This window comes from Meriones unguiculatus, chromosome 4, assembly GCF_030254825.1.
Source record: "Meriones unguiculatus strain TT.TT164.6M chromosome 4, Bangor_MerUng_6.1, whole genome shotgun sequence".
Classification (NCBI taxonomy): domain Eukaryota; kingdom Metazoa; phylum Chordata; class Mammalia; order Rodentia; family Muridae; genus Meriones; species Meriones unguiculatus.
In genome coordinates, this window is record NC_083352.1 from 116,593,869 (window position 1) to 116,615,366 (window position 21,498).

The window sequence follows — 21,498 nt, forward strand, 5'->3', positions numbered from 1 at the left end:
TCCCCGGAGTGTGCCCGGTGTCTTTAGAGTGGTGAGCTGAGCTGCCCGGGGTCTTTCTCCTCACCAAAACCCCACTGGCAGGGCTTCCATCGCAGAGTCCCCCCAAAGGGGGAAGGAGAGGAGGAGAGGCGATGTAGGCATACCTCCAAGTTCCAGATCACCTCCAAGTTTCTAAGCCCCTTTGGTTTCGGAGTGACCACACTGAGCCGACGTGGCAGGGTCGGGGTACTCTGAGGCAAGTCAGCGGGACGTCGGAGGGGGCTCCTTTTGGATTGCTAAGCAACAGCTGTGCTCACCTCAGAGCAGGGGAGGAAGAAAGAGAAGGAAAGGCAGCGAGCCCGCGGGAAGCGAGGTCCTTAAAAAAGGCTGCGTTTGAGATGGAGCATTGCTGGAGTGACATTCCGTTGGAAATGTCTTGGGTTCTCTTCCCTGGCTTGGTGCTGGAATGGAAACCGGACGCAGGATGTTTGGGAAGGGGACGGCCTGTTTCTGTGCCAGGGAAGTTGAGCGAGGAAGACACTCCTTTTGGTGTGTGTGAAGACGGAAGGCTGGGACGAGGGGGAGGAAAAGAGGCAGCCGCAGCACCGTTCTGAAGATGCTGCGCAGCCCTCGTTTCCCTCTCTTTGGGGGTCTGCGTTAGGTGTGCTGCGTGAGGGAGGTGGCGGAAGGATGCTTGGGGGACCCGGGTGATTTATGGTTCAGATGTTTACCGTCTTCTAAGGCTTGGACGGCTAGCCACACGTTAACAGCACTCACGTTCCTGCAGCAGAGAACGGATCAAACAACATTCCACAGACCCTTTTTGGGCGGCAGCTGTAAACCCAGAACCCGCTGAGAACGCGGCCCAGGGCTGAACGCACGCCCGTTCCGCATGCCCCCGCAAGGTGGCGCTCGCCCACAGCTGTTAAATGCAAATGGAGCCGCTTTCATCTCAGGGATAGAACTTCGGTTCAATTTTTAAATGAGTAATGTGTTTATTCAGCAGCCTTTTGTTAAAACATTTAGAGAAGTGTGAGGAGGGAGCACCTTTTCTTTGTTTGCTGTTCGGAACACACGGGGAAGAAAAGCAACCGTGGAGGACAGTTTGGGAAGAAATCGACTGTGAAGGCGCCATATGTTTCCTTTGGTTCTACCTGGGCTCATAGCTTTTTCAAAGCTACAAAAGCATATATTTAGCAAGCGGCCGCCTTGTTCCTGGGCTCCTTAAAGGAGTGGGATTAGCTTGTCTTGGTGACTTGGTGCGTTCTAAGCTCCGCTCATTTATAGAAACGGGGATCTTTTTCTATACACATCCCCCCATCTCTCTACTTTAATGCTAACTAGATCGTCTAAACCGGATTCTTTCCCGGGTTTTCCTTATAAACATCTGCAACTGGCGATGCGTTGATTCTGCAACTGTTGACTTGTTGAAACGGACTTATCTTATTTGAGTCCTCACTGTGGTGTTATCGGAATCCAAATTTGCTATAAGTATGATTATAGCTTTGGTCTCTTTTGAAGTATCTTATTTTAAACTTTCCACAAGTCCGAGTAAATAATGCATTTTTAAAACTCAGGAGTGTGTTCTCCATATTCCTTTGATCTGAAGCTCCCCGGTCTGGAAAGCAATTTCAATTTGTAAGCTCACGTCTAGGACAGAGAGGGATGATGGGCTTTGCTGTAACTGTTGGTCACAGTGTCAAAAAGTCAGAGCAGGAAGCTGTCATCAAAGGCAATTTCCTTATTCCTCACACTAACGTGTCTTTTGTGAGCCACCACAATTTTCGTGTGTGTGAGGAATTATAGTAAAAGAAAAAAAATACTTTGGTAATAGTAAACAGCAAAACATGATTTGGGGTGGGAGAAGGAGGCGGTGACTAAGTAAACAGATAAGGGGATAATTAGCCTATTTATCAGTGGGTTTCGGTATTGCAAGTTAAAACCAAATCTTAAAGGGGACTGACTCAGGGTGTCAGTTGTAAGCAATGTAGTCATTTAACTCGGTAATTGCTGCCAGACATCTCCGGGGAACTGTTTTCGGTACAGTTGAATTTTACTTTCTGTCCTGGATTGCATGATTTGTTTTCTAATAAAAGAACAATTAATGTGAAAACCTGGCTTTGATTCCATTCCAGCAACAATGGCAAACATGAAATAAATGCAGACCGCCTTCTTGGGTTACAGCCTGTCGCCTTCTCTTCTATTTCAGTTCCCGCTTGTTTATCCTAAGCACAGTTTCCGAGGGCGGGCGTCACACTGCCAGCTGAGGAGATGGCTTCTCTGTAGTAGTGTAACTGTCACCTTTCAGAGCCATGATCAGAGGACATTACAGCATCGTTCTTTCAAGCACGGGATACTCCCATGACTCTCTGACTGCATGTTGCTGTGGAAACAAGAGCATTGCTATGTAGGCAGTGGTCCTTGATAAATATTTATCGATGATGATGAAGAGATGGTGGAGTCTCAAAGCAACCGGGATGCGGAAGGGGGTATTGTGTTTGGGAAAAGAGTCTGAGCACTGGAGCCTAACGTTCTTGGTTTGAATCCCACTTCTGCCTTTTGTACTACCCCTGCCAGATTGGACAGGCTGTTTATCTTCTCAGACCTCCAGCTCTTATCTGCAAAGCGAGGGTAATTAGAGCCACCTCACTGAATTTCTTGAGGACTAAACAAGAAGATGCATGAGAGTGAGGGAAGGGGGTGGGCATCCCATGGAGAGTGGAAGCTGAGTGTTTCTCCCCTTGGCATTGGAGTGTGCTCCTGTGTGCACCCAAGCTGGGGCCGCGGTGCTCATGTCCAGCTAAATGAAGCATTGACAAGAAGCACTGGCTGGATTTTCATGACACTTTTTAGTTTTCCTTCCTTTACTCACTTTTTGTGTGTGCTGGTGTGTGTGTGTGTGTGTGTGTGTGTGTGTGTGTGTATGTGTGTCTTGATTCCCTGTTACTGTTTTTAGGAAGAGATTTTAAATGAGATGTCCCAGCAGGTGACAGCAGTCAGTTTGCTTGTTCCAGGGTTTGTAAAACAAATGTTAGGTTTTAAGCACATTTTGACTTTTGAACTGGCACCGATTTAATAACGCAACTGGTTATCATGCTGAAGCATTTGGGTTTATCACTGTTCCCTTCTTACCACCTTTTCACAGACCTAACTCCTTCATGGTCTGTCCCTGCCTCTGCTCCTGCCTCTTATGAACAGTAGAAATAAAGTGCAAGAGTGTGGTGCTCTGGAGCAGTGGGAGAAACGACAGCCTGTGAAGTCGGTAAATAAGCAAAGACTAAGACAACAGATAGTAGGTTGTGGCATTCCAAGGAACAATGGCAATAAACAACAACAACAAAAACCTCTGTGAAAACAAGCCATGTCCAACAGGTGTTATGGGCTTTGCAAACTCACAACAGAGTCAGGTTTAGAGGCCAGCACCATGGGGATGTGAGGAAGCAATTGGGTTGTCTTATGGCATCTTAGAAAATTCATTCAAATAGAGTTGGAGAGGAAAGAACCTCAGGGTTTAAAAGGATTAATACTAATCAGATGTAGTCAAAAGGGACAATGGTAATCTCTGATCCATAGCATTGAGTTCAGGGGAACCATGTTGACTGGGTGGGGTGATGAAAGAGACAGAGAGACACAGAGAGACAAAGAGAGATGAAGAGAGACAGATAGAGACAGAGACAGAGAGAGACAGAGACAGAGACAGAGAAATTGAAAAACAAGAGAATGTGATTTATTTTTTGCCTTTGGCTGAGAGTTGCAGGTTCTAAAGAGGATACAGGAGGTCAAGTGAGGGTTCTGAACACAGGACCCTCCTTTGGGCCTGCTGGAAGTGAATCTCAATGATTAGAACAGATAAGGCAGCAAGATGGAAGGACAAAATGTGAGTAATAAGTAACGACAGTTAGGGCCTGTTTTGCCCGCAGATTTCACCTGGCCTTTCCTATGTACACACACAAGGAGGGCTGCTCAGAAGCCCCGTTGGATCCATCTTCAGTGAACCACTAGTAAACGGGCGTGAGTCTGCAGGGTTGCAGCCTGGGTGTTTTCTCACACTAGAGTGCTGGGTGAAGTGTGTCTCACTCACACCTCCAACCACTGCATGTGAGTGAAATGCGCGTAGAGGCCTTTGTGTTTCTTGAATATTCATCTTCATTTTTCCATTGGGTGCTGGGAGGGGCATAAAAATCGGTAAAAGCATTCTGCTGGTTAGTTTGGCAATCTCTGTATGACATGAAACTTGCACCTGCCATAGGATGAAGCGCTCAGACTTTTAGGAACCTGCTGGACAGAAATGAAAACAAGTCCAGAGAAAGATGGGGGCATGAATGTTCACAGAAGTATCATTCCCAGTCACCCCAAACAGAAAACAATTCATGTGACCACCAACTGGTGAATCTATCAGGTTGGATATTGCTACTAATAAAAGGGAATGGATTTCTGGTACACGCTAAGATATATGTCGAGAATCATATGCTGAGTTAGTTTGCACCGTATGGGAGACTCGGAAAAGGCCAACCTACGGAGACAGAGAACATTGGTCATTCAGGAGTTTTCAGCAAGCGGATGTAAGGACACTTTTTGGAAAGATGGAAATTCTTGACCCCTGGGAGGTGATCATGGTTGTTAACTCTACGAACTGGCAGAACACGCTAGAGTGACGTACTTACAGTGGGCGGGATGTGTGGAATTAAATTGTTCAACTGTTTGCTTCAACACAAGCGTTAAGATTGACAGACGCGTGTGGTATGACCTTGATGAGCCAGCTCTCTGCTTCCACATCTGCAAAGCGGGGCCGCCATTGGGCACCCAAGGGGATGATGGCGTGGGTGTGACTTATCTCCCATCAGCTTCCAAAATACTTTGTGGCATGAGATGTTTGCAAGGCCTAGAGTTTTAACCCATGAATCAAATCTATGAACTAGCCGTCTCCCTCCTCATTGCTTTGGCGACAGTTAAAATATTTAAGGCTATCAGGTTTTGGCAGAGAACCGGAGCAATTAGATGGCTCTATGCATTGCTGAGTAGTGAAGGCTGGAGCGGCCTCTTTGTATACTGCTGGGCAACGCCAGCTGATGGCGAAGATGCGGTGCTTTGCAGGAATCGTGGTTTGGTGGCAGGATATGCTATGGGCCAGGGGAAGAATAATCCCCCAAGCACTTCGTTTCTTACAAAGGCAAGGATGTGGCCGCTTAGCAGAAACATCTATGCTCCCCAGATAAAGACAGGTGCAGGGTGTTGTGGGCCCTGGGTTTCTAGCCAAGGTAAACAGCTGGACAGTTGAGAAGAAAAGCTCTGTACTGATTTGTGTGTGTGTGTGTGTGTGTGTGTGTTTTCTAGGGATCGAACCCAGGGCCTTGCGCATGCTAGGCTAGGCAAGTGCAACACGACTAAACTCCATCCCCAGCCCCTGGTTTTGGGAATAAGGCCTTGCTATATAATCCAAGCTGGAGACCCTCCTCTTCTCTCTTCTGCTTCCCCAAGCACCCCTCTGCCTGACTCGTGCTGCTCTTAAATCAGTGTTTAAATATCTTGACTTTTTTTTTTTTTTTGCCGTTTTGAACCTTGTACTCATCTCAGACAGGATGCAGGGCTCATGCCCACCTGTCCCTGAGCAAAGGGCCCAGCTCAGCTTCCTAGTGACCTCCAAACCAGTGTCACAGAACACCCCAGACACCGCTTTACCCCCCTCCCCTTTGTTTCACTAGGTCTGAAAATGGTCACGAGAACAGAATCTGTTTTTGTGAGCCATCCTTCTTGCATGGCAGGTGGCCATGCATTCATCTCAAAATGGCCATTCATTTGTCTCCGTTATTGAGCAAAGATGGACGGATTAATGAGTGAATTCATAAGCAAACGCATATCAGCAAGCAGAAAAATGTTTTAAAAGTAGCTGCTGTTGGATGGTCTTGACTTCCTCAAATGGCCATAATGATGACTTTCTTTCTGCTCACATGATCACAATTTGGGCAGCGGATCTTCTTCACACCACATTCTTCCTCATTGTCTGCAGACATCTTCAAGAATCCTTATTTTTCTGTGACAGAAGGCTGGATCTCAGATTCACTTCTAGGTGTTCTGACTCAAACTTATTTAAAGAGTCCTGGGGACATCAAAACATGGGATGCACATTTGTGCTTTTTGTTTGAACACTAGCCTAGAAGAGGATAAAACAGAGACATCTGGCAAAGTTAGGAATGGAAAAGAAAGACATCTAAACAGCTTATACCCACAATCATTTATCTCCTGGATTTTTATAAAGTTTGGTTTGAATGTGGGAACTTATTAATCTAATTAAAATGTTTGTCACATTGTCACACTCTGCGCTTAAATTAGTACAGCCTAGAAACTGATGTCACAGTTTCTTTTTTCCTTAGGCATCTAGGAACTGGTCCCTCCACGCATGAGTCCAGTGCTGGCACCCCCTGCCACTGTTCACTGGGTGCCGACTTTCAGGAAAAAAGAGAAGAAAAATATCTCAGTCTCACCCTAAAAGGGAGCTGCATATTTTGTTATTGTGTCCCAGGCTGGGTCTGTTGTCTCATTATTTCTTTGCTGCAAGAAGCTGGTGGTGCTCAGTCCTCTGGTCTGAACCTCTCCCTGGACTCAGTCAAGATATCCAGGGTTATACTTGCATGGGGGAGGCACTCCTCCCAGCTTTCCCACAAGGTTGCTGTGGGATTCAATCACTCCCTGGGGACATCAGTTTCTCATGAGCTGCTGGCTAGGGGCTGCCCTCCATTCCTTCACACATGGGCCCCCCTCAGCATGGGGCAGCTTGCAGCTCAGCAGCTGACTTGGGCAGATTGAGTGACTAGGGCAGCAGAAAGCCCGAGCAAGGTGGAAGTTACAGTCCTTTGTAATCTAATTTTGAAAGTGACATCCCATTACTTTTACTGTGTTCCGTTTGAAAGAGGCAAGAAACTAGGTCCAGCCTACACTCTAGGACATGAAGTTGTACAAGGGAGTTGTATTTAGTCAGGGTCCTCCAAAGACAGAGAATGTACTAGAAGATATATGATAGAATATAAAAAATATATATATACATATATGTTTGTCCTATATCTGTATTTATTTACACATATACATTATGTTATAATTATATTTATCAGCTGTATAATCATTTTATATTAAATTACTTAAAATTGTTACATTTATACCAATTAAAATTTTATTAATATCAACAATATTTCACATAACATTAAATTATTTTATTAACATGTGTATATATAGTATCCTATATATACATATACACATACTATATTTGGAGATTTACCACAGGAATTGGCTAACATTGTTGTGGAGGCTGGCAGGTGTCATAATTTGCCGTCTTCAGGCTGGAGACCAGGAAACGACCCCAGAGGAGTGTTTTCAGACACCTTGAATTTTTCCTCTGTGGGTCTCGGGAGTTGTTTGCTTGCCTGGCCTTCCGTTTGTGATGCTGGAATTTGAGAGCAAATTCTCATCGGTTCCCTGTTTTTCTTCAGCCCTCCTCGAACTGTGCAAGGTAGGGACACTATTGTCATCTAGGCGAGGAGTGTGATGGCTTCAGTGATGTCTAGGTCAGGGATGTTGCATGTGGCTATGTGAAGCCTTTACAACTGTACATGCCTGGGTCAAGGGTGATCCTCTGCTCTGCGGATGAGTACTGTGTCTGACGCTTCCCCAGTTAGAGAGGTTGAGCTCTGGATGTCCTAGCTGTTGTTAATTTATTCACCACACCTTTCTTCTGTTGGATGCCCATTTACCATCATCTTCACCTGCTGTGATAGGGAGTGGGCGAATGGGTGTGTGGGGAAGACATCGAGCCACGACTCTAAACTGTCTCAGATGAGAAGTGGGTTGATGGTGGGAGGGATGATCAGTTATTTCCCTAAAGCTTTGAGCCCTCGGGAAGCCAGGCATGTTGCCAGCTGCCTCCCCGTATCTCAGCTGGCTCTGCTTCAGGGCGGTTATGGCTCCCTAAACAAAATTGTGTGGAACAAAGCAGAGGCCAGCTCTCTAGTGCTTTCATTGTGGTGTCTTGAGGCCACTTTAATTAGGTTTATTCAAGAACTATGGAACCTACTGGAAGTGAGGGGACCTAAGAGCTTTTAACTATTGAGAAACATTGTGCGAAAACCCCTTAACTGCGTCGAAGTGTGGAACTACCTTTTGTTTCAAACACAAATTCAATACATGTGTTTCTGATAGACTTAAGAATGTGACTTTCACATTTTCTACCCAGAAGGTGTCTATTCCAAGTAGCAAAGTAGTATTTCTGGGCTTGACCTTCTTGGTCCTATTTTTGGTGGAAGAGTGCAACTAATTCGAGCAAATTCCAGAGTTTCAAGGTCACCGCTGCCTATAAAAACTGTACACATATTTTAAAAATGTTTGTTAGTTGAAAACTATATCCTGAGTCATTTTTAAAGTGAAGTAGATAAATTCAAGTTTCTTGTTTTTATTATCTTTACCTTTTCCTGCATAAAAAACATTTAGCATGTACTTAAATCCCCTTGTGCACAGCCTCCATATTGCTTTTGCTGATGCGTTTCTCAGTGCTGTTCTTATTTTCTCTCACTTCAAAAACCTTAGCAGTTACCATTTATCCTGGAAGAAGAGCTGGCCATCTGCTCCTTCAGGGAGGCTTTTACTTCCCTCCTCCTCCCATGGTTACCTTTCCAGATGTTGATCCAGGAGCTTTCCTCTATGACCCATAGATTATGGGCTCCAGCCTCAGACATCTCTTTTGGCTATTTTTTTTTTTTTGGCTCCTTTCTCCTACTACTTGAGTTATTCCACATAGAAGAGTCTATGAATTTTGCCTTAGGCTCATTGCTTTGGGCTCAGACATATCTTTTTTTTTCATCATGTTAGTCCCAGTGGTAGGACAATGGTTAAATTTCATCAGACTCAGCCTCTTCTGTGACATGTCTCATGTTTCAGACATGTTTGACCCATTGTTTCCTGCTTTGACATGGTGACTCTTGATGGACACCTGGCTCGTGAGGTGTGTGCTCTTCATTGTTGTCATTCCTTACAGAGGCCAGTGGCATGGCTTCAGAGCCTTATGACGGAGTCTGTGTGTTTGTAAGCAAATTTTCACCAGTGCTTGATTTATTAAGTCTCAAAGAATAACTTCCTAAAAGTAAGGGCATATGCAAGCCGAGACAAGCTAAGGCTACCTTGGTCTGGCCTTTCCCGGCCTGTAAGTTCACTACTGGCATGTGTAGCTATGCAAGGCGTCAACACTGACTGTGCGAGTCCTGCTTGTTCTGTAGCTGCAGCCCATGTTTTGTTACGCCGTTGCCTTTCCACAGTGGCATCGCGGATGGTTTTCTGACAGTCAACTGAGCATTTACTTAGGGAATGTTACAGAAAACAGGCTCTTCCAGTTCATGCACCAAACTCAGCATCTGTAAGGCCACATCCCCTCCCACTGGCAAAAAACGGAGCTGAGCTTACAGCTGTACCCATCAGATGATAATTGTAGTAATCATTGAAGAGTATTAAAACAGTTGGGGCATTAGCAATAGATGGATGGTGTTACCCCTTAGAAAAGACCTGGGAGAAATGGAAGCAGGATGCTGGCAAGGGGATTTGGGCTTTGTTTAGATTTGTTAAAGACAAGTTGATAATTTTTGATAGGGATGAAGGTAGGTGTCACTTACACTTTTCTTTATAATAGTTCTAGACTGAAGTTACTGTCTTAGGAGGAGATATTAGTGGTGGCTGGCTGGAAAGATGGCTCAGTGGCTAAGTGTATTTGCTGCTCATGCAGGGGACCTCATTTTGATTCCCTTATACCCACACCAGCTCACGATCTTCTGTAAGTCCAGTTCCAGGGATCTGATGCCCTCTGCTGGCCTCCAAGAGCACCACCATGCACGTGCTCATACTAACACACACTCACATATACTTACGCAAGGATAAAAATAAATTGTAAACGATAGCTTTGGAGGTTAAGGTTTGTTAGCAAAGTACAGTTGAGAAGGATTTAGAATACATTTACTGTTTTCTCTAGTCTTTTCAAAAATCAGTTTGGATTTTGTTTTCTACGTAGAAGGCCTCATTTGAGGGCAGTATTGAGGATTTCACAGAGAAGTCCAAGTCAGGTGTATCCACTCAGGAGAGAGAGGTAGAGGTTGCTGCAGACACGCAGAGCCGGTTGAGTAGGAGCCCATGGGGGTCTGTGTGGGGGCTTGTGAGGTGCAACAGCTGTCTTCCCTCTATACCTAGCTCTCTCTCAGGACTTCCATGGGACAGATGTCATTACCTTTTAGACACAGCAGATGGGGCAGCTGCTGCCTCTGGGGTCGCACGGGTCCCAGTGAAGCTTTTTGACTTAATGTCCTTGGTGTTTGAGGGTGTGGCGAACCTGGGCAGCTTTTGTACTTGTTAATGATGTGGCGATTTCTATATTTGTTTCTTTCTTTTCCACTCTCTCTCTCTCCCTCTCCTTCCTCCCATCTCTTGGTGGGTGTATATATATTTGTGAGCATATGTCTTTCTCTCTCTGTGGACACACACATGTGGAAGCTATTGGTCAGTGTTGAATTTCATGCCAAGTTGCCCTCCACCTTATTTACTGAGACAGAGATTTTCCTTGAACCCAGAACTTACGGATTTGGCTAGACTGGCTGGCCAGGAGGTTTCAGGGATCTTCCTGTCTCTACCCCAGTGCCCTCAATGTTGGGGTTACAGATGCACACCATTGCACTTGTGTGTGTATACATATATGTATGTATATTGCTTTAAAGATGGAGGCTAAGGATCTTCCGGGCTTGATGCTTGCGCAGCAAGCGCTTCCTTTCATACTTTTATGACTCTTATTTTGGAGAAAGGATTTTATTTTGTAGCATAAACTAACATAGAACTCATAAGGTAGACCTTGTTGGTCTTGAACTTGTGATCCTCCTGCCTCTAATTCCCAGGTGCTGAAATTAAAAATGTGACCTACTCTGTCTGGCTTAATTTCTATGTTAAATTAAAAAAAACCTGTTTATGTTCTGTGTATGAATGTTTTTGCTTGCATGTATGTATGTGGACCGCTTTAATGCAGTGCCCATGAAAACCAGAAGGGGATATTGGATCCCCTGAAACTAGAGCTACAAATGTCTGTGAGCCTCTATGTGGGTGCTGAGAACCCAGCCTGGGTCTTTTGGAAGAGCAGCAGAGTTCTTAACTGCAGTGCCATCACCCCAGCCCCTCAACTTCTATGTATTTAATCCTATGTCTGACCTTAGGATTTAGAGGAAAAAGACCTTTTCTTTTTTCATGAAAATCAAATCACTTACGGTTTTTGAAAGAAGTTAAGCATATTAAAAAAAACAACAAACCTTTGTTCTATTGAACCATTTTGTCATTTTTGGCACTATCTATTTCCCCTCAAAGAGCATGAGTAGTGAAAGCCCCAGGACCAGGACATGAAACAATGTCTCCAGGGTTGCTCACTCTTAGCTGCATGCCCATCAGAACAGTCTAGACTAGGGGTCCCAGATCTCTTGGAATGAAGACGTCTAACCAGCCAAAGTATACAGAGGAGGGGAGCAGTTGGCTTCCATTGGAATAGGAAGTAGAAAATACAAGATGTCAAACCGTTTGGTGAAATGACGGATGATAGAGGGATAATAATAGGGACCAGATTCAAAAGTTATGAAAAACACAGGTGCACCGGGGTGTGTCTTAGAGCATGAATTCAAAGTGAACATCCCCGGAATAAATGCAGGAGGGGAAATGACTGCCAAATCGGGAGCAGTGACACTCTTGCATACTTCAGTAGTTAAAATAAGCCAGGCACTTGTCAAGGCTGTACTAATTGTCACTCACCTCATCTCCTTAGCAGTCTTAGGATGTGGGCACATTTATGACCCAAATGGAAGAACATAGTCATTCATACTGAGCCTGAGGTCACACAGCTAGCATGTGGTTGAGTCAGGACCTGAGCCCAACCGACTCAAGGCTGGAATATCTGACTGTAGCTATCAATTCTTTTCTTTCCTCATTTACTTTATGTACCCACTGTGCTAACTTCATCCTTAAGGGGGAAATTGGGTCTACTTGAAATTCCTGGATGGAAAGCCTGCCTTTAGAAACTTCCATGGGAATATTTTTGGGAAGAATTTTAGGATAGCATTTACATAATATAATCCCACCAGGAAGACATGGTATTCCCATATATCACATAAGAAATTTGATTTAATGGAGATGTAAATTTGGCCAAACTGATTTGGCCATGAATCAGTTCATGCTAATGTTTAGGTTCTTAACCACCATGAGGTACTGAATGTTAGAAGATTTTTTTTTTTAATGCAGTAAGAAGTATGGGAGAGAGGCAGTAGTCTGTGCAGTAAGCCCTGTTTCCCACAAGTGACTCAACTTTCCTAGTCTTAAAAGAGACAAGTTTGGTGGGGAGATACCTCACACCCCAGGTGAGATTTTATATCACTGGATCTTCTGGGGGTCTCAGTATCTGAGGGTAACTGAGCCCTCAAACCACAGTCTATGGTCTTTGGTCCTCTTTGGCTCCAGCAGACTCAGAGTCTAGAAGAATGTGTTTTCTTTGGGCAAAAGATGACTCTTTCAATTCAGCAAGTGCAGAGAGGATGCTTACATCATTGGGCGGGGCTTCCTTTGGGGTCACAGATGTAGCTAGTGTCGAATGCTGCAGATTTTCCCCCGCAAAAGTCTCTCATCCTGAGACGAGAGGCCTGCAGAATTTTATCTTTGATTTTTTTCTAAAGATGTGCAACCTTTTTTCCTACCTTGTTGACTCTTGCAGTGTGAGGCAGGCAATATAGAAGAGGCAGATCCCCTCTCAGTTTCAGCTCTGTGACCACAGGGTTAAGGCATGATCTCTTGGTTCTGGGATGAGTCTTCCTTGTGGAATCAGGTCTGCTCCAGATGGTCCATCTGTTCTCTTTTGAAGAAAGGCACAGGTGTATAAGGAGCAGGTTCAGCTCCGAGCTCTGACTTCAGGCTCCAGTTAATGGTTGTCTCAATCGTACACCATGACCTTGAACAGTTTGAGTCCTCTGAACACCTCCATCTGGTCATCTATGAAATGAGGCTAATGGTGATGACCTGTCAGTGGTGGTGACGACAAATCATGAGGTGATACAGGCAGAGTGCTCACCAGAGGGCTAGGCCCGTGGAAAGTGCTCAGAAAATGCTGTCCATTCTTGGTGCGTATTATGGATTCTGGGAACTCAGCAAAGTCCTGTTAATGCAAGAAAGCACACAAAGAACATTACGAGGTTGACCAGTTGTTTTCATTTGTCTTAGTTATTTTTCAATTCCTGTGACAAAACACCATGACCAAAGCAACTGATAAAATAAAGCATTTAATTTGGGGCTCACAGTTTTTATATTGAGTCCATGGCCATTATGGCAGAGCATGCCAGCAGGCAAGCAGGCATTAAGCTGAGAGCTTATACCATATCCAAAAGTTGAAGGTAGAGAGAGATAACCAAGAATAGCAGCATGAGCTTTTGAAACCTCAAAAGCCTCCTCCAACAAGGCCACACTCTCTCTTCATTGCCAAACAGTTTCATCAAGGACTAAGCATTCAAATATATGAGCCTACGGGGGGAGGGGGGCTGCTTGTTCAAACCACTATATCATTTGCCCAGGATAGAGCTATTTATCAAGAGTTGGGACCTTAATTATCCATACAAATATTAGAAAATTTCTGGATATACAGGGTGAGTTAGTTGCTCCAAGGCCTATCTCAAGGCCACAAACTCCATTCAGTGTGACCATGCTGCATGTGCTATCTAAGATCTGAAAATTGCATATGCAACTCATATTTCTATGAATAAAAGGATTATTGGACATTTGACCTGCATTTTATAGATATCCCTTAGGGGGAAAAGTATAGCTTTCTGTTCATTTCTGGAAATTTTGCTACTAAAGAAAAAGAAATTCTAATATCCATGTCAGAAGAGACTGTCAAAGGTACGGTTCATGGCAGTAGGGTTGAAGTTGTGGGATTCTGTAAGAGATGCTGAGGCACCTGGGGACCAGAAACACTGGGGCACCATCAGCACCTATATTCTGTAATGAGGCCAGGAGGAAACTGGGTTAGTGGAGTTCTTTTTGCTACCGCCCTGAGGTTCAGGAGGATGCAGGAGTGACTGGCTCCTTGGTCCTTTGGTTTGAGTTCTTCAAATGGGAGTGCTGGTAGGAGCTTGTCTGATGGGAAGAGAGGACTGGGTTATTTGTGGTGCTCCCCTCCCACTGCTTGTTTTTCCTTTGGCACGGTGGTGCTCCTCCATGGAAGAGCTTCTCAATGTCCCTAGGTAGCAGCATCAGCTTCATGTGGGGACTTCCCAGAGATTTACATTTGGGGATTCTATCCAAAATTACTGAGTTAAAACCTGTAGGCTGTCTCCATGCATGGTACTTGGTTGGAGTATGGGTCTCAGGAAAGACCCCTGTGTTCAAATATGTGGTTCTGTTGTTCTCCTTGTGGAGTTCCTGTCCTCTCCAGATCTTACTATTTCCCACTTCTTTCATAAGATTCCATGCACTCTGCCCAACAGTTGGCCATAAGTCTCAGCATCTGCTTTGATAGTCTGCAGGGCAGAGCCTTTCAGAGGCCCTCTGTGGTGGGTTTCTAGGCTGTTTCCTGTTTTCTTCTTCTTTTGATGTCCATCCTGTTTGCCTTTCAGGATGGGGATTGAGCATTTCAGTCAGGGTCCTCTCTCTTGATTAGTTCCAAGTGGGTTATAGTAATGGGAAGAGGGACTGCCTCTGACATAATCTGATTGGCCTGCTCTTTGATCACCTCCCCCTGAGGTTGGAACAGCCTTACCAGGCCACCGAAGATGACAATGCAGCCACTCCTGATGAGATCTGATAGACTAAGATCAGAAGGAAGGAGAGGAGGACCTCCCCTATCAGTGGACTTGGGGAGGGGCATGCATAAAGAAAAGGAGGGAGGGTGGGATCGGGAGGGGAGGAGAGAGGGTGGGATCGGGAGGGGAGGAGGGAGGGGCTTATGGGGGGACACAAAATGAATAAAGTGTTATTAATAAAAAATAAATAAAAATAATAAAAACAACAACAAAAAACCCTGTAGGCTGGGGCTCAGCACCATGTGTTTAAATGACCCCTGTCTTCCAGGTGACTTTGGTGGATACGGACACTTGAAAGCTGCTGGCCTAGAGAGTGAAGATACATCATTTACCTTGGGGTACCTGTGGCCAGTCAGGTGCCTCTTGGTATGTGGTCATGTCTTGCTCTCAGCCAATTGATACAGGGAGCTTTGTTGTCTTCAGTCATAGCACTTTGGAAATGATTGGCTTATTTATTTATGGAGATTTTATGCTCCCCGAGGGTTGAGCTCTTGTCCTATCCACCATTACTGCACACACTATGAACTTACTGTGCATGAATGAGTCGTGGTTTCAGACTTGAATTGAAGGCCATGTATTTTGTCGTTTATATTAATAGTTGATTCTGCTATGGCTGCCAGTCAGAGGTCCTCACCAGTGTTTCTGGTTTTTGAAAGAGAATGATAATTGATGATTAAAAAAGAACAAACAAAAAAAGCACACTGCAGTACCCCAGCGTGTACCCGTAACCATGCATCTGAACTGCCCACTGTCCTATTTAACCATCAGGGAGTCCCTTTAGCGCTGCATCACACTAAAGAATTACACCCGATATTTCTGAGGTTCCACGGCCTACTCTGCCAGAGGACTGTTCGCTAGCCAAACCTGAGCTTTCGTCTAGCTAGCATCCATTTCCAGGGCAGTGTCTTTTCATTTCAGCACTGTGCAAGATTCAAAAGAGGTTTCTGGATTGTAAAGATCAAGTGCATCGTAAAGGAATAGTTTGACCTTAAATATATTTTATATTAGGTCACCCAGGATGGTGGAAAGGAAATAGACAGTGGAGTCAGAGAGAGCGGAACTAAGTCTCGCCTGTACATTCTCTGGCGAGTTACCGTGCCTTTCCGAGCCTTGGTTTACCATGTGTCTGTCGGCGATTCTCCCAGCTGGCAGGGGACTTATAAGGTTTGTGATGATGCATATGAAATAGTTGGCATGGGGCAGTAGCTATGGTGGCTGTATATGGTGGCAATTAATGCACAAATTATATGATGAATCTCAATTTCATTCGTAGATCTGAGTTCACTGTTCTTCGTTAGGAAAACTTGTTAGACCTGACCCCACAAGACCCTCTGGAGACATTTTAATCCCCATATGGACTGGAATGCTTATCCTTCTTCTTTCTCTATGGAAAAACAATTCATCTTTTTTTTTTTTTTTCCTGAGCTCTTCATTTCTTCATCACAAAGTGGGGACAACTGTGGTTATCTCATTGGATGATGGTGAACACAATGGAAACACATAAACCAGTGAAGAGACGGTGCAAAAATTATGCTGGTGTTAAGTGTGAATTGCCTTGGCCCATTAGATACGGTTATATCTCACTGCTGGATATTGACATTCAGATGGGTGTCTTCATTGGTGGGTACCGGGAATGGGTCTGTTTGGGAATGGTAAGGGGTGAGCAGGTACCCCCTCAAAAGCTTTTTATTTTATCCAGAGTCCTGCTGTTCAGGAGGCTTCTCTCCTCTTGCACCGTGCAGAGCCCACAAAGTGGCCAAAGTGTGCACACACAGGCCTCTCTGTTTTTTTTTTGTTTTGTTTTGTTTTTTTTCTCTGAGAGCCCCAGACTCCCCTCCAGTGGCTGAAGTTTTATGAAAACTTTTATTAAGTTTTTATCTGGTTCCCTGAGCTCAGAGGGTTTAAGAAGAGGACGACCCCCACCCCCCACCCCCGTTCCAGGAAAACAGGCTTGCAGGGGAGGTAAATAAAGGGAGCAACAACCTGTTAGAGAAGAGGAAGGAAAACTAAAAGACACAGCAGTGAAATCTCAATAAACTCAGTAGCCAGAGCTGCTGGCTCTGTGGGTAGGGGTTGTTGTCTCCCTCCAAACCCCTGAGACCTCAACCTATTGCTTTGATGAAGAGATTTTGGCAGTCAAGAGCATTATGATGTCGGGGGAGGGGGAGAAACAGGTGTGAGCTTTTAATACACTAATTTATTTATTTTTTCTAACTTTGACTTATGAAAAGTGATTGAATTGTTTTGCCCAATTCCCAAGAGACTCTCTTATAACGTTTCACTTTCAGGCATATCATTTCCATGCAGATCCTGGTTCTTCTCAATGGCTGTTAAGTCTTCAGTGACAGGACCAACCCAAAGCCATATGGGAACTGAGGGCTGGGAAAAGGCTCTAAACTCGCTGTTTACACGTTGACCCTGAGGTGCACACTGTCACCCCCTTGTGTCCTGGAAGAGGTCAGGGAAGTAGGGGGATCTTACTTAATGGCTTTCTTCCACAGACTGAGTCTCTGCTGTTCGGCATGATGTCTTCCAACTACTGACCTTGGATCCAAGTGCTTGGAGTAGTGAGGGATTGAAAGGCTAAGCTGTAGCTTTCTGGATAGTTCTGTTGCCATAGAGTCAAGTTTTCATAGGAGTAGAGGATGATTCATAAGGAAGCCTAAGTCAAAAGCAGAGAGGAGGGAATCTTGGTGGCGTCCAGCGTGCAGTTAAGAGGACCAAGCACAGGCCATCAGAGCTTGGCTGTGTTACCTGGTATCTTTTTCCTTGGACAACAATGTTTCTTCTCCCCTTTCTCTGGCTTTTAAATTTCTCTTTTTTCTTGAACTAACTCATCAGGGGAGCAAACTTACAGCTTGGGATCTCAGTGAAAAAATACCGTTTATTTTTTATGTGAAGTGCTCATAGGTGATCCCTGATGTTTGCATAACAAACGACAAAGTAGTTACTGCTGGAGGACACTTCCTAGAGGACACACCACGGTGACATCAAGAGCCTCTGACATCAAGAATCACAAGACCGTGATTCAAGTGGTCTGGGGAAGCCTGGGTGCATAGCTATTTAACTGCACCCTGGCTGTGGTGCAAATCAGGCCGGGCCCTGTCATGACCTTAGCCTCCCAACTTGGAGATGCCTGTGAAAGAGTTTGACATTTCTCTTTGTTATTTGCATCAAAGGGAAAGACTTGGCAGCTGATGCTTTTAGCAAGATAGTGCTACAGATTGGCTTAATGTAGAGATTCTTCTGATGAAATCAATCTCCCAATTATTTCAAATGTGCAGAAAAGTTTTATTTTTATTGAGAATTTTATACATGCATATAATGTGTTTTGACCGAGTCCACGCTCTCTTCTCCCTTCTAATTTTCTCTCATCCTTTCCCTCCTAACTTTATGTAATCTCTTTCTGTTTTTAATCCAGTGAATGGACTCAGTGCTGCTTGTGTGGTGTAGGGAGAATGGGTGTAGGAAGCTGCCTTCCAGCAGCTGTATTCCTTTCTCTCCCAGCAGCCATCAGTTTCCAATAGCTTTTCAGCTACTGGAGGGATATCATGAGCTCCCATCCTGTCTATGCTTCATCTTGTTCAGGACTTGTGCGTCCAGTCAGAGTTTCTCTGTGTTGATGAGTGCAACAGCCCTGTTATACACAGAAAATAGTCTTTCTTTTGCAAGGTCTCATGTAGCCAGGACGACATTGAACTTTCTATGTAACTGAGAACGATCTTGAACTCCTGGAGCTCCTGCCTGTATTCCTGAGTGCTGAGATTATATATATATATATATATATATATATATATATATATATATATATATATGAGCTGTCACAATGATGTCTGTGATACTAGGGGCTGCACCCAGGGTTTTATGAGTGCCAGGCAAGGACCCTATCAGCTGTGCTGCATCTCAGACTTCCAGGTGTCCACAAGCTTTTGATGGTGCAGTAAGAGGTGTGTAGAAAGTTGACATCATGACTTCTAGATTGGCTGACTTGAGAAATCCAAATTGAAACCACAGTTTCGACTCTGTATTCATCAACTGTCCCTGCATACCGACGTCTACAAAATTAGCTACTTAATGCACATTTATCACCATTTCCCAATTCTGTGAGTCAGTGATCTGAGAATAACTTACCTGGGTCCTTTGCTTTCTGGTCTCACAAGGCTTCATTCAAGGTATCGGCTAGGGCTGTGAGCTCATCTGAAGCTGTGCGGGGGAAGGAACTGTTTTCATGCTTGGGGAGTTGATGGTTACACTAATTTCTTTTGCAGGCTTCTGGATTGAGAGACTTGGCTCTTGGGGCTGTCAGCTGGAAGCCATTCTCAGTTCCTTGCCTCAGGGAGCTCTCCAACATAGTTCTGACTTTATACCCCCACTCTGAAGTAACAGAAAGGACACTCTGCCACCTTTACCGTATTCTGCTTGTTAGACGATAGCTCTTAGGTCCATCCCACGTTGAAGCAGAGGGTATTAGGCACATTGTGAGTGCTCTCAGGTAATTAAAATAGGGGCCTTCTAGGAGCCTTCCTCCCACGGACTCGCATCTCAAAATTTCCTTTTAGCATCTTTTAGATCCTAGCTACAAAAAGGATCTTTTGCTTCTTTGGGTACAAGAAAAGTTGCAATTTAACTAGATAACTAAAACAGGGGCATGAATTATCTTGACACACTTCCTGAAGCTACTTAGGTATCTTATAAAAGCTTTCTTTGAAATACATGACTTCCTCTCTGTATTGCCATAACCTGGAAGTAGTCAGTATTTCTTAGAACAGAGAAAGGAGTCAGGATTCAGAAACAAGCTTGATTCTCTTCCAGTCTTCCAAGGCTTGAAAGCTGATTGCATTTTAAAAGATATCCACAGGCATTGAGAGTAAAGATTCTGTTGGCTTGACTGACATGGTGGCACTTTGTGTCACCTGGGGCAGGGGTTGGGACCACCAGTTTAGGCTGAATATCAAGATATCAAGTCATAGCATAAACAGGTACAAAGGTCAGACGAGGCTCCAGAGTGGATGTTGGAATTCAGGAGACTGGAGACAAAGTAGGAAGGGGTTAGCTAAGAGCGGAGTCTTTTTTTTTTCTCTCATATGGGGAAGAATTGTGAGAGCTGTACTTTTCTTCATTATTCATTCATGTCTCCCCTGCAGCATTGAATTTGGACTTTACAAAACCAATTGAAGCCATTGTACTCCGATGTCTGCCAACTACAAGGCCAGTTTTTCTCTCCTGCCACCTTTGTCTGCGCAGCTGTGATTGGAATTCTTTTAGTTTTCTCTTATATGATAAAGATGAGTGGAAAATGGAAATGTGAAAATGCAGGTACTTGTGGTAATACGTTCAAGGCAAAGATGGAGCCTGTCAGACGTACAGAAAGTGTTGACTAGAGAGCCACAATTGGTTACTGGTCAGCTGGCTTCAGTTGTGAAGGGAAACAAAATGAAAGGACACGCATGAAATGCTGGAAAAGTATCTTCCAAACGCCATTTTCCCAAGGCCAGCTTCAGTGATGGAGGGAATTGGGAAGTCTTTAAAATCAGAGCCTGAGAATCAACACTGGAGAAAAAGAAAGCCCTCCAGTGAATCAAGCGCAGAGAAATCACAGATTCATAGGGCGTCTGATGGTAGGATGGCGTGCTCCAGACTCCTTAATCAAGGGGACACTGATCTGCTCCCTATTGACACATTTTAGAGGAAGTTGATGACACCATCAGAACTGCCACACAACTGCCAAAGTAATTTTTGAAAGCATAAATCAGACCAGGTCCTCCCTTATTTCAAGTTGTTCTGCTCTGCACTCTGATACAGAACTCTCGGCCCAAACTGCTGCCTCCTGCCTCTTAGATCTAGCACTTCCTAGGGTCCCCTCCCCACCCAACTTCTGCCATTCATTTACTTGATTGAGTTTAACCCATAGGCTAGAAGACTGTATCCTAGGGTTCCAGTGTGGCCCCATTGCCTGTTTTTGTATTCCACGTGAATGAAGACTAGTGTTTCTGTCTTCAGGAAGATTATATGAACGTTGAATTTCAATGTCTGTTAAAAAAGAAAAAAAAAAACCCACAAAACAAAACAAACAAAAAAACCCAACCACATCAGAACATTACAGCTCATTGCCATTTACTTCTGCATCAACTATGGTTGCTTTCATGTTAGGGCAGTGGAACTGAGTATCTGCAAAGAAAACCAAATGGCCTGCAAAGGTTAAAGTGACTAAAGCCTGGCTCTTCACAAAGAAGGGTTGCTGGCCCCTGCTCTTACATCAGCGGGTGTCTTAGCTTTCTCTTTCAAGGCTGTGGATACCTCAGGGACTTTACTCTGTGCTCTGTCTGTTCATACTGCTTCATTTTAGATCTATTACTACATTGTGTGTGTTTATGCCACACATGTAGGTGCCCACAGAGGCCAGAAGAGGGTGTCAGAGCCACTGGCACCAGTTCTAGGAGGTGGTGAGCTGCTTATTTTGTGCACTGGGAACTAAAGTCAGGTCCTCTGGAAGAGAAGTGCTAGTAGAGCCATCTCGCAGGGCCGTCTCTCCAGCCTCGCCCCACCTCTTCCTTTGTAATTTCTATCCAGATACCTCTCCTAGGTTTGCGGTTCCTGTTTTCCTGTGATGTTCATTGGCTAGCAGCATCACTTATGTCAATGTCTTTCTTTTCTTACCGGCTTGTTTATCCCACATGGAAGTAAA

At 44.6% G+C, this 21,498-nt stretch overlaps 1 protein-coding gene across 18 annotated transcripts in view; it reads left to right on the top strand.

Annotated features, from left to right (window-relative positions):
• The window catches only part of Ptprt (protein tyrosine phosphatase receptor type T), a 1,127,865-nt gene that overhangs the window by 1,152 nt on the left and 1,105,215 nt on the right, over positions 1 to 21,498 (top strand). The gene's annotated exons all lie outside the window — the stretch shown is intronic.